This window comes from Ovis canadensis, chromosome 7 (genome assembly GCF_042477335.2).
Source record: "Ovis canadensis isolate MfBH-ARS-UI-01 breed Bighorn chromosome 7, ARS-UI_OviCan_v2, whole genome shotgun sequence".
Taxonomy (NCBI): Eukaryota; Metazoa; Chordata; class Mammalia; order Artiodactyla; family Bovidae; genus Ovis; species Ovis canadensis.
In genome coordinates, this window is record NC_091251.1 from 89,158,384 (window position 1) to 89,173,038 (window position 14,655).

The following is a 14,655-nucleotide window of genomic DNA, read 5'->3' on the forward strand; positions in this document are numbered from 1 at the left end:
ATCAGCAAATGGCCTGATACTACATATTCATCTGCTATTTTAGCATTTTTAGACTGCCCAACATTGTTTATCTGCTCTCCTACCATTCTCTACTGTGGCCTTCCAAGTGCTGTGCTGTCTGTCTGCCTGATCTTGCCCTACCGAGTCTATGCCTGTAATATTATAAGTAGGTTCTGATTGTTTAACACTTCTGTTACCTATCTCCACTTGCCTTGTGCAACTAAGTTGGACTGCTGACTGAATATGCTTGACTACTGTTCTTCTCTACCTGTTTGCTGCACATGGCTGCCCAATTAGTTGACTTGAGACATTGCATTTATCACCTATGTACTTCAGCGATGCAACTTGCTGTTTGGTCCATATTGCCTCCTTTATACTTCTGTGCTAAATCACTGGTGGTGTTCATCTGTTGTCTTGTAATCCTAATCAGATTTTATTTCCAAGAGAAGTGTTGCCTACTTATTGTCCAAACATATCTTAGCAATGGAAAATCCTTTACTATTTTAGTCCAATTTACTCCTAAACTGACTTAAAGTCACTACCACTATCCTTTCTGCTTTTTTATACAACTCCACATTCTTCCTTCTATTTAGGAATAGATTTTTCTTTCTAAATCATTTATCATCTTTGCTTCAGTTTGTCTTTTCATATCACATACTATGTGCTTTTTGTTCCTTGTATGTGGGATCTATCAGTAATTTTCCATATATTAAATTTGTTTTCTAATTTGTTTTCCCTGATTTTTTCAGGGCTTCATGAGGATAAATTGCTCCTATTACTTTTATCCTTTCTAGTTAAGACCAGAATGGTTTTTTGAAACTTTCAAGTATCATCTCTAAAAATAATAAATTTAATTGTCTTGTAGTTCTCTGTAGGTAAGATTAAAGTAACTTTCCACTCTGCTCCATTTTTTCCTGAGAATATCATTTCTCTGCCACTCCATAATTTATGTACTATCATTTAGAGATCCTTTTGATGTATTTATCTTTTCCTCCTAGATTTTAGATTATCTTTTCTTGTGTGTAGGTAAACTTTTAAATTGATATTAGTATTTGGCATCTAGAAAAAATTGAAATAAAAATTATCTGCATGTAAAGCTTATTGTCTTATTCGTTTATATTTAAATGAATGACAAGATCAGACAGGAAGTAGAGAATTGTGAAATTTTCAGTTTCAGGAATCTAAGGAGATTTAAATTGGGACGTGTTTACATGCATGCATGTGTGTGTATGTAGACTTGAAGTGTTCTATGTGCATATGTATCCACATCATTGTGCATGAAGTGCGGAAAATGCTGAGTATCCATATTAAATTTTATTTTATTTTTCAAAAAATGAGAGAGAAAAGGAATAGGGGAAAGCTAAAAAGAGAGTGATGAACAGGAAATAGAGAAAAAGGTATCCATAGTTGATTCTTTTCTCCTTTTTCTTTTCTTTTAGTAATAGAGGTAAAATTAATGTGAACCAAAGGACTGCTCTAGGAATACCAAGAAAATTATTTCAGTAGATTTTTTAAAATGTATAAAATACACACAACCAAATTTACTATTTTAATCATTTTTAAGTGTACAATTCAGTGGCATTAAATACTTTCACCATTCTGTATAGCCATTACCACTGTAGATTTCTAGAACTTTTTCAAAATCCCAAATAGAAACTCTGTACATTAAATAGTAACTCCTCATTCCTTCTTTCCACAACCCCTGGTAACCTCTATTTTACTTTCTGTCTCTGAATTTGCCCACTCTAGGTACCTCATACAAGTGGAATCATACAATTTTTGTCTTTCTCTATATGACTTATTTCACTTAGCATAATATTTTCAGGTTCATTCATGCTGTAGCATATTATCACACATTCATGCATTTTTAAAGAATATTCCATTGTGTATATATACAGTTGTTTATCTCTTCATCTGCCGAGGGATACTTGAGTTGTTTTCATCTTTTGACTATTAATACTGCTATGAACATTAGCAGCATACTGCTGTGCAAGTACCTTTTTTCTTTCCATCCTTTGGGTATTTACTTAGAAGTGAATTCAGTAGCGTTTAATGCTTTTGTCTAAGGAGAAATTAAATTAGTAGCAAATCATTTACATGATACAACATTAGCATGATAACAAGTCCAAGGTACTTTATTAGGAGTAGAAGAAGTTACAAACTTTCAGAAAGGCCACAGAAGACCAAGTGAGATTTAGAAGACGCTCTATTGTAAGACTAAAAGGGAGAAAAAATTGAAATAACACAAATGTTGGAGGTTTGAGGAAAGCAAAAGTGATTCTGGAGAAGGTTGAACTTAAAAAACATTTGAAATGAAATCAGTTCAGTTCAGTTCAGTTCAGTCGTTCAGTCGTGTCCGACTCTTTGCGACCCCATGAATTGCAGCACACCAGGCCTCCCTGTCCATCACCAACTCCCGGAGTTCACTCAGACTCACGTCCATCGAGTCAGCGATGCCATCCAGCCATCTCATCCTCTGTCGTCTCCTTCTCCTCCTGCCTTCAATCTTTCCTAGCATCAGGGTCTTTTCAAATGAGTCGGATCTTTGCATCAAGTGGCCAAAATGTTGGTGCTTCAGCTTCAGCATCAGTCCTTCCAGTGAATATTCAGGACTGATTTCCCTTAGGATGGACTGGTTGGATCTCCTTGCAGTCCAAGGGAATCTCAAGAGTCTTCTCCAAGACTACAGTTCAAAAGCATCAATTAATTCTTCAGCAACCAGTTTCTTTATGTCCAACTCTAAAATCCGTACATGACTACTGGAAAAACCATAGACAAATAGACAGACCTTTGTTGGCCAAGTAATGTCTCTGCTCATTTCAATTTATTGGTCTTCAGTTTGAATACCTAGCTTTCTACCTAAATTGAACTCTGCATCATAGTGTCTTATACCTTAAAGGAGTTACAAAGGTTGGAAAGGATTGTTCTTTGTCATCAAGGGGTTTAAACTAGAGTAGTTAAAAGTGCACTAATAATGGGTTTAAGAAAAAATACTTTCAGTCTTTTAAGTGATAATGTTTTCCCTTGTTAACTCAATAAATTTTTGGTGATTTTAGCCAAGGTTCCTCATCTAAATTATCAAACACAGAAAATGATTTGAGTGACTGTTGTCTCAATTCTCTCAAGGGTGGTGTGTAAAACTAGTACCATTTTGTATGAATAAGAAAGAAATTAATTCAGTACATCTAACAATTCTCTCAGAATCTATTGAAAAAGGCTTAACTCTGTGCTGTACAACCAGTTAGCTATCTATAACACAAAATCTTTGCTCTCAAGGAACTTACTTTCCAAAAGAGGGAAAAAGGCATTTGGCAAACATGCATTTCTAATATCATCCACAAATTTTTGTTATTTTCTTCTAATTATTCAAGGAAAATGTTCAAAGTCAGAGTGATTGCATATGAGGGAATCCTTTTGCCTCTTACAAGCATTATTGATTCAGGATTAAGAATGTCTCTATTTAATATCTTGTCATAGCTAAAGGATTCTGGTAATAGTTTAAATGCCAATAAGAATCTCTTTAATTTTAAAACCTAGGGCCTTCAGTGACAGATTAGTGATTTGGTAGCTGTTAATATACAGGGTTACCTAAAACCAATTGGTTTTATAGTGAAAGAATAGAGAATGACTAGATAAATAGATAATTAGTGTTCAAGATGTTGTTCTTGAATTAATTGCAAGAACAATGAGGGATTACCCCCACACACTCCAAGATACAACTGTATACTAACACAGAAAATGTTTGTTAATTTAATTATTCTCACTGTCAACTAAAGCTCACTTGAATTCTGAGTGTCAGGAATTTCATTTGATATTCACAGTTTTCTTTATGGATTTGATTAAGTAGTCATTTGAGCTTGGAATTTATTTGTCCTCCCTAACTTGATATGTGCCTTCAAACTTGAGAGCAATTACTTTCTTTCCTATTGGTCAGTACTTCAGTGATTCCTTTAAGGTAATCTCTTTAAAGTGTTACACTTAAGATAAGTCTTAGTAACCTGTTTTTTCTCCCAACCCCTGATGTCCTACTAAAGTTATTTATTTTGACAGTACGGCTATGGGAAGATCAAAGTTTCACATGTCAGGAGAAAAGCAGTAAAATAGAAATAACATCCAGATTCAACTTTTTTTTTTTTAACAATGATGAACAATTTTAAAAGATTCTGCTTTACTTGTATTCATTCTGAAAAATATATTTAGTGAAAAAAAAATAGATATTTTAAAGTATAAGATCTGGAATAAAGGAAAATATGACTAAATCATTTTATTCAGCTTGTTTTGTTAGTAATAAATATACTTTTTTCTTTTCTTGTGACATCTGAAATTCTGATTTTATTTTGAGAAAAGCTTCAATTGGAAATAAAGTTGTATAATATATTTCTTTGGTAAAGTTTAACCTGAAAAGGCAATATTTCTGTCATACCTTTATTGGACTTCAAGTTCTTTTTATATTTGATAAGAAGATCTAAATGTCTTTGCAATCATGAGACTTTGTAGGCAACTAATCCTAACAAGCAAGTTGTCACAAAATTTTTCTTTTTCTTATTTTTCCTTTCTTTCTTAAAGAACAGTAGATTATATTCAATACCTTGCAAAGGAAGATGTAGCTTCTTTATGCAAGCATTCTGTGGAGGAAGTTTCACTCCTTCAGTTTTGAATACCAGCAATGACAGTAGCAGGTACTAATAACCAGTCTCTGAAACCCTTTATCTCTTTTTCTCCCCTTGTCTCCTACATCAAGTATTTCTTGTCCTGCTGACAAGCACTAACACAATACATGTGTAGCACAGAAGATCTAGTGAAGTGAAAGAGAACATTGAGCGAAATCAGTTGCCTCAGATACAGAAACTGTTTGGTGCAAAGCTTCTTCATGTGTGTTTCAGTTCAGTTCATTTCAGTTGCTCAGGCGTGTCCAACTCTTTGCAACCCCATGAATCGCAGCACACCAGGTCTCCCTGTCCATCACCAACTCCCAGAGTTCACCCAAACTATTGTGCATCGAGTTGGTGATGCCATCTAGCCATCTCATCCTCTGTTGTTCCCTTCTCCTCTCGCCCCCAATCCCTCCCAGCATCAGGGTCTTTTCCAATGAGTCAACTCTTCACATGAGGTGGCCAAAGTATTGGAGTTTCAGCCTCAGCATCAGTCCTTCCAGTGAACACCCAGGACTGGTCTCCTTTAGAATGGACTGGTTGGATCTCCTTCAAGAGTCTTCTCCAGCACCACAGTTCATGTATGTTTAATAGAATGTAATTCCATAAACATCAAAATCAATACCTGAAAAGTTCACTAGTTAGATATATGGATATTTATAAAATACAAACCACTGAAGACTTTTGTATTTCTCTCTGAATGCTTTTAGATTTCTTGTAATATTTAGTATTTATGAAGAAATAGAAATTATTTTCCATCAACAGCATAAAAACATTTTAGATGTTGAGGAATCAATTTTTCTTTGGTTTATTCATAACCATATTACAGTAATAGATGTTTTCTTACTATGCATTCAGAGGTAATAATCGCATAGAGATCTTGCACAAATGTTCTAAAAGAAAATATCTCTTACAAGTTAAATTCTTTTCTCATTCCCCAACTGGATGCCCTCTGGTCAAAATTAAGATCAATCTTAAAAGAAGGGTAGAATGTAAAAGCCTTTTTTAGAGGCATATTTCTCATGATGATTAGTAACTGAAAAGAAAACTTAAGACCATCTGTAGAAAGCTCTTATTTTATTTACCAGAAATTCTGTCTTCAAATTTCATAATTCATGGTTTGTGTTAGAATATTTAGGACCATAGCATTTTGCATATTCAGTTCAGTTCATTCGCTCAGTCGTGTCCAATTCTTTGTGACCCCATGAATTGCAGCACGCCAGGCCTCCCTGTCCATCACCAACTCCCAGAGTTCACTCAAACTCATGTCCATCAAGTCGGTGATGCCATCCAACCATCTCATCCTCTGTCGTCCCCTTCTCCTCCTGCCCTCAATCCCTCCCAGCATCAGAATCTTTTCCAGTGAGTCAACTCTTCACATGAGGTGGCCAAAGTACTGGAGTTTCAGCTTTAGCATCAGTCCTTCCAATGAATACCCAGGACTGATCTCCTTTAGAATGGATATTTTGCACATTACAGGTGTTTAATAAGAGCATAAAATGGTGACTTTTTAATTAAGTTGTTGTTGTTTAGTTGCTAAGTCTTGTCTGACTCTTAGCGACCCCGTGGACTGTAGCTCACCAGGCTCTTCTGTCCATGAGGCTTCCAGGCAAGAATACTGGAATGGATTGCCTTTTCTTTCTCCAGGGGATCATCCCGACTCCAGGATCACACCTCTGTCTCCTGCATTATAGGCAGATCCAGGCTGGACCACCAAGGAAGCGTAATATAAAGATGAGATTTTAACTGAAAAAATATATGGTTATTTAAAATTAGGAAAAGGCAAATGTTTTTATGACTTAAACACTTTTTATTAATAGCTTTAATTTTTTTCTGAATATAAATTTCTAAATATATTTTGATTTGGTACTTTGAAATACCTTCCCACTGTGGAAGAACTTGGCCCAGTAAAAGAACATACCCTCTGAGGCATATCCTGTCAAAGGACATATAAACTCCCCAAGCACAAGTAAGGTAACAAAACCATTAATTAATAGGTGGAGTGAAAAGATGACTGCTAGAACTATCAAATACAAAATGTAAGACAGAGAAAACTTAGGTAACCATTCTTATTTTTTGCTCATATTAGGGGAATTTGTTTAGGACAAATACTAAACCAAAAAGGATGCAGACACAGCAGAAGTATATCAAACTGTCCCTGGAAATCCAGGGTTCACTAGTGGATGATGAAATACCCGAAGAACAAAGACATACTTGCAAAGATAAAAATATAACAAGAGACCATCATTTATGAATGAGCAAATGGGGAGAAAATGGGACTCTTAGAAATAAGAAAATAAAAGTTAAAATTTTTACATCTGAGGACAGATAAAACAGCAGATTGGAGCAGTAGAAGAGAGAATTAGCATACTGAAATATGTACCTGAGGAAATTATCTCATATCAGAACTATCACACAGAGAGATGATGTAATGGAAAAAAATAGAGAACTAGGGCATGGAGAGTGAAATGAAAGGTCCAAAATATATCAAAACCCCCCAGAGGAGAGAATGGAGGAAAAAACATGATTTTAAAAGATAATGGCTGTATATTTATAGAACTGATAAGAAAAACATGAATCTACAGATCCTCAACATATAATGTATCTCAAGAAGAATAAATGAAATAAATTGATACCTAACCACATAAAAGTAAAACTTTCGAAACAAAACAGACAATCTTAAATCTAGCCAGAGAGAAAGAACAGATCACTTACATAGGAATGACAGCAGGCTTTTAAACAGCACTGAAATAAAGCAGATAATAGAATATGTCTTAAAAGTATTAATAAGTTATATTGGAAATTATTTTATACAGGTTTTCATTTTGTGACATATATGTGTGAAGTGTCTATTTTGAGGTTCACTTGTTCTTAATAAACTTGTTCTAAAGTTTGAATAGAGAACAGGTAGACACTTAATAAAGTGTATATGTGGGCTAAAATCAACATCAAAACAGCACTGAAAGAGGCAGTGTTATATTGGCCAACCCAATAAATGAGCAGCTTCAGGAGTATATATGTGTATATTTTTGTGTATGTTGTCTACATGTTGGTAGAAATGGTTATATCTACTCATTCTTGACTAGGTGTTGGGATTTGCTTAGTGCCAGTCTTAGCTTGTAAAGAATCTGCCTGCAATGCGGGAGACCTGGGTTCGATCCCTGAGTTGGAAGATCCCCTGGAGAAGGGAAAGGTTACCCACTCCAGTATTCTGGCCTGGAGAGTTCCATGGACTGTATAGTCCCTGGGGTTATAAAGAATCAGACACGACTGAGCGACTTTGACTTCACTTCATTTCAGTAGATAGAACTAACTTCTTCTTTCTATTCCAACCAGCTGCCCTAATAAAATCAACTATTCAGTTGCCTATAACCCTAACCTTAAGAACTCAACTTCAGTCCTGAGACATGTACTTGTGTGTACACATGCATATACATTATCTTCAGTTTTATGAAGTGTTTTTATTTAAGGATAGACTCTATTTTGACTTCTAAATCTCAGACTTGAAGGAAATAGAGGAGGTTTTTGGATAGTTAAATACATAATTCTAAGTACCTTTGTAAGTATCATTCAGATCTGGATGATCTGAAAAGATCTGGGGATCTTCACAGCTTAAATGAAAGATCCTGATTCTACAATGTCAGCCCAAAGTTCCATACCAAAAAAGTATATGTGTGTATATATATATATATACCTGTGTGTGTACACAAGTGTATACTCACATGTAAATTATGATTCCTTCGGAGAATCTCATAGGATAAAATATTTTATATTTCAAATTAAGGGTGGATATAATAGCTATTCTTTAACTTTTTAAGAACTTTTTACTTTTATGATCTTTTTTTCCATTTCTTTGGTTTCGCTTTTTCATTTGCATAGGATAGTGGCACCTCTTTTTAGAACAGTTTTTCAAAATTGGGCCTCTCATTCTTTTTAAGTCCTTTGTTAAGAGATTTTTTTTCCATTATAATAAAGGCAAATATTTTCTTCTAACATATCAATTTTATTTAATAAATAATGTGTTCCAGGTTGTTAACTCACTGAATTATTTATTTCTCACTCTTTCTTTTTTGAGACTTTTGTAGATTTTTCTGCTATAAAGTATAATAATTCTTTGTTTTAAGTGATTATGATAAATATTAGAAGCAGAGCATTAATTTGAGTTGAGTCAAATGTTGCTTCTTTGTGTTCCCGTATTTTCCAGCATCCTGGATCTTAGTCCATCCTGATCTCTTGTCAGGCTGATGTTGCCTTTATAGCCTTAATTTGTAATTTATGGTTGTTACGGAAATTTAAAAAAAATTATATTTGTTTGGTGTATCAGTTTGAACAACTTATTTACCACAAGCAGTGATGGATACTTACATTTTTCCATCTTTGCTTAAGTATATAATTACATTGCTTTTTTTTGTTGGCCTTTGGGTGAAAACATAAATGCAGAAGGTTCTGTTAGTTCTTCTTTCTTCAAAATACATCTATAATCCTCTCACATTCTTTTCCCAATTTACTTTGGAGGTTTTATGGTAATGTCCAAGGCTATATTCCTGGTAATTGGTATCTCTAAAACTGCTGTTTCTTGATAAATCTTCATTAAGTTTTCAAGATTATTGCTGGCATATTGCATTCTTCAAACATCTTCTGGTAATTCACACACATTTGAAAACAAACATGCCCATAACTTCTACTCTATACTGCTTCTGAGAGAACTGTTCAGTTTTCACACTTTCTTTGACTGTAGTGCATAATAGCAACTTGCACAACATAGGTGACGTTAGGTTTATGTTTTAGTACAAATTTCAGTATTCAACATTTGTTAAGCACTTGCTACATGTTAGGAATGATGCTATGTATTTTTATATTCTGTAGCATTTAAACAAAGTACAGAGATCCTTCCTGTGTCTGTATAGGGTGTAGTGCTTTTTAAACTGAAAGCACATAGCAATTAGATTTAATGGATTAATTTCAGAATTGGAGTCTACAAGCCTAAGTTTTATTGATTTACTGTGTGGCTTTGCATTATTCATTAAATTTATTAGTGAGTCTGTTTCTTCACTTACAAAAAGATAATAAAGTATCTCTTCTGTATTATGCAGTATAGGAATCTGTTAAGTATTTAAATAGAGAATATCTATAGATGTTTTGTAAGAAAGTCATAAATAAAACCTTCTGATGTGAATTTTCTCCTATTATTGAATTATGTTGCTTAGTAATACTACTCCTTTTTATGTTTTCAATGTAGTGAGTAAGAGAAATAAGAGCTTTTATATGGCATTATAAATTTATGTTGTATTAATATATAATGTTATCTATCATACTAGCATTAAAAATATTATGACATCCTTTTAGTTAACTAAAAACCACTTTATTGTGTTGAACTTTAGTTTTGTAAGAAGGATAACAAATATGATTGCCCCTTTTTACAAATGAAAAGCTGAAAAAGAGAGATAAATTTCTGGAAGCGTAGGAACAAAAGCTGCTGCTGCTGCTAAGTCGCTTCAGTCGTGTCTGACTCTGTGTGACCCCATAGACGGCAGCCCACTAGGCTCCTCTGTCCCTGGGATTCTCCAGGCAAGAATACTAGAGTGGGTTGCCATTTCCTTCTCCAATGCATTAAAGTGAAAAGTGAAAGTGAAGTTGCTCAGTTGTGCCCAACTCTTAGTGACCCCATGGACTGCAGCCTACTAGGCTCCTCCGTCCATTGGATTTTCCAGGCAAGAGTACTGGAGTGGGGTGCCATTGCCTTCTCCAGAACAAAAGCTGGTATTTCTTTAATATGTGAATAATGAAAGACAGTTAGGTTATAGAATGAATAAAAGGCCTGATCATAAAGTGAGAGGTTATTAGGTTTAAAATCAATCTTTAGATGAGCAAAACTATAAGAGAACAAGTTATTTAATTCAAGCTACAGCATGTCCTGGGCTTCCCAGGTGGCGCTAGTGGTAAAGAACCCTCCTGCCAATGCAGGAGGCGTTAAGAGATGCAGGTTTGACCCCTAGGTCAGGAAGATCCCCTGGATGAGATCATGGCAACCCACTCCAGTATTCTTGCCTAGAGAATCCCATGGACAGAGGAGTTTGGCAGGGTACAGTCCATAAGGTCGTAAAGAGCAGGACACAACTGATGAGACTTGGCATGCACACATGCACACCATGTCATAGTCTCCAGATATATATGGATATAGATTTTTCTCCCATCTTTACTATTAGACTTCTTCTAAGTTAAAGTTATCTCAGTACAGTGGTGATATTGGGTTTCTTTGCTTTTAAGAAGTACTGAACTCATTTTCATATTTCTCCATTGGCCTGTAATTTTAAAACTGAGGGTGGTAGGAGAAGACAAAATAGAACACCTCATAATAATATTTAAAATAAGAATGGGCTATTTTTTGATTTTTCTCTTTTCTTAGCAGGTCTTCCACTTATTCTGCTTCCTTTACCTCACTTACTTTTTTCTTCCTCTCCCTTTTTCACAAGTGCCTGTTTTGGTAAAAATCTAGTTTTGTTGAAAAAGAACTTCAGATGTGATAATTACATGTTTCTAATGTGGATACTTTCTAAAGAATCCACCAGTGAGAATTATTGTATCTTTAGGCAAAGAGCAAAGTTTTAATTTTTATAAAATCAGTTGTCAGTGAGTCACTTGCAAATAGTATTTATGAGCCTAAAGTAAGAGCTTATTTCTTTTATTCTGACTTAAGATTTTTGAGCACAGCTTAACTTATATTGTTATATGAACATTAAAAACACTGCTGTAAGGAAACTTAGTGATTATGTGTGATCATTAATAAAGTGGAAATCCAATGTGTAGATTTTTAGGTAGCTTTTTAATGTAGCTTCTGTTATGTTTCTACTTACACTATATACCACTAATAACATTAAAAATAACAGAATTCCAGAGTAGTTGGAATAAAGAGGCTGGGTTATGTATTCCCCAGTTAACTGACCAGACAACAGCCTTTCAGTGAAATTTCAATTGGATCATCTTTCTACTTCATCTTTCTTCATATTTGAGAAACAGGGTATTTTTCTATATCTGTATATCAACCTTTGAAGAGCATGAATTAATAATATTTTGTTCTCTATAGATTAAAAGACATGTAACCAACAACTTACAATAAAGATGAACTTTATTGTTTTTCACATAATGCCAAAAATGAATAAATGTATAATGTATATATAAAAATGCTAATAATCTGTAGAAATACCACTATTTTCTCACATTTTCCTGTAATGAGATAAAAAGTAATGCAATTTATAGACTACTTATTAGACTATAAAGATAAATGCTATTCTTGTGAAAAATCTCTTACAAAAAATAGTTCACTCATTTGAATTACGTTTTTTTTTGATAATTTGACTGTCAAATTATTAATATTTAGGTAAATGAGAAAAATAATATGAAAAACTACTCACTGAGTAAGGAAAGTACCCAATAAGTACTCACTAAGGAGTATTTACTGATGTACATGTACTCAACTTGGTTTTTTAACAAGGGTTGGGATCCAAATGTTAACAAATGGGGTAAGAGTTTTCATAAAGTACGTAGAAATCTTTTAATCACCTCCAATGTATTTGTACAGCTAACATTATAATAAATTCTATGTCTGGTTGAGCCAGATAAATTGGTTGGCTTGCTTTAGGGCCATGTTATACAAGAAATATGTCTGATTGCTTAGGCATGTCTGACTCCTTGCGACTCCCTGGACCGTAGCCTGCCAGGCTCCTCTGCCCTGGGATTTCCCTTGCAAGAATACTGGAGTGGGTTACCATTTCATCCTCCAGGGGATTTTCCCAATCCAGGGATCAAACTTGCGTCTCCTCTGCACTAACCAGCGGATTCTTTACCGCAGCACCACCTGGGATGCCCTGTACAAAAATACTTTTCTTTAAACATTAAAATCTTAACTAGCAGGTGATAGGTTAACTCAGTGGTGCTTCTGGGAATTGAGGTGAACAGTGGAAACAAGAGACTCTTCATTCAGCATCTCATGCTTGTTGCAAAGTATATGTTCATTGAATGGACTGGAAGATAAATTTGCCTGTGATACTTAGATTTTTATTTTACCATCTCCTTTGATTTTTTCATTATAACCAGATCTTACTTAAGTATTGTATAGCTTTAACTGAAAAACAAAATGAAGTATCTCCATTTTGAAAAGCTTTCTGCTTCTTCTAGGAGTGGAAAAAGACTAAGAAATAGTCTTAGAATAGTAAATATCTAAGAAAGCTAAAGCTCCAAAAAGAAATACATTACAAATAGGTATATATCTCCTAAGTAAAACTGGAATAACTATTAATATTTTCATTACTTGGTTGCAGCTTCTTTGTGGCAATAGTCTGTAACCATTTGGTCACATTGTTGATTCACTGATATGTTGTGATTGGTTGAAAGATGTTTGTAATTAGTAATATAAAATTAATGAAATATGTAAATGAGTGTTTTCAGTTAATTAGAATAGAAGTTGCCTTTATAATAATGTGATTCATATTTCCACTGTGCTTCTTAATTGAGGGGAGAAAAGAGTAAATTTATAGTTGTGTTCCTTAAACATCCCTAAGAGTCCTCTATGTAAATTTTATTCATCATATATGGTCCTGAGGAAAAAATATATTAAAGATAACTTATCTGTACTGTGGGATACTTATAGGGACAAGATATGGGTTGTTTATTATTACCATTTTTTAAAGTGTAAAATAAAATTTATGTAGTTGGCTGGCATTAGTGAATAGAGTCAGGAAAGTTTAATTGTTTGGCATTAAGCTGCCTATTTTTACCTAATTTATCTCCTCACTAAGGTCTATATTTTGCTCTGATGAAGGATCATTAAATTTATTTCAGTCTGTTTTACAAAATTGAATATAAGGTGATTATGAATGTTACAGCAAGTTGTGCACATTATCATTAATCTATCTCATTTCTTCTGTCTGCGGTGTGTTTTTCAAAGTATAGTCCTCTGACCAGGATCACAAACATAACCTGGAAACTTGTTAGAAATGAAAAATTTGAGACCCCAACTATACATTCTGAATCAAAATCTCTGGCTATGACCCAGCAACCATTGTTTAACAAGGTTTCTATAAGATCCTGATGGACACTAAAGTTTGAGAACCACTGCTGTAATCATATTCCACCTGGATAGCTTAGCAAGTTTATTAGTACTTGTTAGTTAGATTTTCACAGATAGTCTTTGTCATTTAAAATTGTTTAATTAGCAGAAGATGCTGTAGTAGTTGTTAGGAAATTGTGTACTCAAGTAACAATTATGTAAATATTTATGTACAAATTATACCTAATTAACTAAAGTATGTCTGTAAAAATAAGTAAAAGCACTCTACTGTGTGACTTTTTACTACCACCATGCATACAAGGAATTTCTACACATTTACATTTACCTATTGTGTGTTCTGTGCATACTTAAACATCATTGCCTGTTAGCAATAACATTTTTCAAGGTGATTTTTTTCTATGAAGGTAAAAATGGACCCAAACTTCACTGACAGGTTCCCAGGGCTATAGAATCATTATTTATGACACCCTTTTTTTTTTTTTTTTTTTTTGTGCAACTTGAGCGGTCTTTGAAGCATCTTTTTGACTTTAATGTTGTATTCAAAGTGTCAAGGGTGAAAGAAAAAGATCACAATAAGTGATTTTCCATGGAAGTTGCAACCTTCAAAGTTTAGAAAGTATCTAAAAGTTAAAAATAAAATGTCTTATTTAAAGAGTGTAGGTAAATCTAATTAAACCTCATTGTTTTGGAATCTACTAGTGCAAAAAAGGTTATATCTGAAGTAAGAATATAAATTTCTACTATTTCTCAAGGATAAAAAGAATATGGAAATCTAATAATAAAGTGGGAAACAACAAGCTAAATATTAATAAGAAAAATTATTTCATGCTTTTAATGGCATCTCTTTTGCCATTGATTGTGAATAGATAATGATTTCTTGTTATCTACTTGTTAATAGATACTAATAACCTTTTATCTATATGTATCATCCTAGTA

General features: G+C 33.9%; 1 protein-coding gene across 10 annotated transcripts in view; it reads left to right on the forward strand.

Annotated features, from left to right (window-relative positions):
• GPHN (gephyrin) overlaps positions 1-14,655 on the forward strand; it is a 546,412-nt gene that overhangs the window by 256,917 nt on the left and 274,840 nt on the right. The gene's annotated exons all lie outside the window — the stretch shown is intronic.